This window comes from Triticum dicoccoides, chromosome 3B (genome assembly GCF_002162155.2).
Source record: "Triticum dicoccoides isolate Atlit2015 ecotype Zavitan chromosome 3B, WEW_v2.0, whole genome shotgun sequence".
Lineage (NCBI taxonomy): Eukaryota > Viridiplantae > Streptophyta > Magnoliopsida > Poales > Poaceae > Triticum > Triticum dicoccoides.
Window position 1 is genome coordinate 4,118,044 of NC_041385.1, and position 2,045 is coordinate 4,120,088.

The window sequence follows — 2,045 nt, forward strand, 5'->3', positions numbered from 1 at the left end:
ATTCCGTTCTTTGTAACCGACCTTGTGTAACCCTAGATCCTCCCGGTGTCTATATAAACCGGAGAACTTAGTCCGGAGGGATATACTCATTACCATAGTCATACAGGCTAGACTTCTAGGGTTTAGCCATTACGATCTCGTGGTAGCTCAACTCTTGTAATACTCATATCCATCGAGATCAATCAAGCAGGAAGTAGGGTATTACCTCCATAGAGAGGGCCCGGACCAGGTGGTAAACATCCTGTCCCCTGTCTCCTATTACCATCGACCTTGGACGCACAGTTCGGGACCCCCTACCCGAGATCCGCCGGTTTTGACACCGACAGTTCCTCCACCTGAATATATTACTCAAAGTGGCCATTATGCCAGGAGAGTGATCCAGTTTATCAAGGAAACCGGATCAAAAACCTGAACAAGTTGACCCGTTTATAGGAAAAGCAGGCCGAAAACCATACAAGTAACAAGGTTACAAGAAAGGAGAGGAACAAGACACTCAACATAAGGCAGGACATACCTAGCAGACTAAGAGGACCATCGCCACGAAAGACACAAGTAGTTGTGGGGTTTCATCGAGGGATCCCAATACCAAGACTTGCGAGCAATCTAACGCACCGCACCGACGTGCATACCAAACCCACGACGCAACACAGGAGCACCACAATCAACGAGTGCCAAACACGAACCTTGACTGGGAGCTCCGCCAGTGAATTCGGGATGATTAGCAAGTTGGGGAGGCTGGGTGGACATATAATTTCTTTCCACCGACTTCGCATTAGCAACTTGATAATTTAAAGTTAGTTATCCCATGCACTGACCCTGCGACTCATTTTTTTAAGGAAAATTTTTTGCCTGCTGCACTGCAGGGGGGCACAATCCAGACGATCAAGGTGGCTCAAGACTGGGTAGGGTAGGGGGTGAAAGGCAAGGGCTGATGATCACACCGATTGTGCCGGATGAGAGTCCTTAAACCGAAGCTATAGGCAGAAGAGCAATCAATTCTGCACAACTTTTGAGGCGTATTATTGCATTTGGGCCTAAGTTAACTCAGTGGACATTTGCTGGCTAGATCAACCTAGGCTGCAAATCTTATGTGCTGTTAAGTTCTAATTTGCTTGACAGTTTAAGACCACGATTTATAAGGATATCTATAGTACGTTTTTTAGGGGAACATATATCACGAGGGCTATATCTTGCCTACAGGAGACGATATTCCGTCTCATAGTAGGCGTTCGCTACACAGGCTAGCCCAATATGGCCGGTTTTAGGAAGCTTCTATTGCTGGTTTTAGAAGCTTCTACATGTTTTTTGACTGGTTTACTGTGCTTCTTCATTGGTTTCCTTAGTTTTTTTTGTTTTCTATTTTTCAACACATGACTACTTTTTCAATATACATTGTACATTTTTCATATACGTGTGAAACCTTTTTTGATACACGCTGAACCTTTTTTAAAATACATAATCTATTTTTTTCAAACATATGTTTTGAAAAAAAATATGTTAAACATTTCTCAAATACAGGTTGAACCTTTTTTAAAATTGCACGAACCTTTTATTAACAATTTACACCGTATAAACAGTTTTTAAATCTCATGAACACATTTTATATAACACATGAATATTTTATTGAATGGTATGAAAAGCTATTGAATTGCACAAACTTTTTTTTACTATGTATTAAAATTTAACAAAAATAGCAGTAACATCTTTTGAAATGTGTCATTTCTTTAAATGTCAAGAGCTTTTTCGAATGCTATCAAAACAAATTAAAAGTTGTGTGGTGTTTTTAACTGCATGAACAATGTTTAATGTGCTATGAACGAGTAATTAAAATTTTAAAATATATAATATATTTTAAAATATTCCAATGTAAAAGGAAAACAACGTACGTAACACAGCTGGGCAGGCCCACCATAAGTCTGCTTGAGGCAAGGTTATGCTCTATATCGTGTCAAGCGAGATATAAGAAGCACCCAGCATATATAAAAAATGGCCCAAACCCTATATGGCACCTTCAGTGCCGTTTAAAGACTAATTGGCCGAATGGA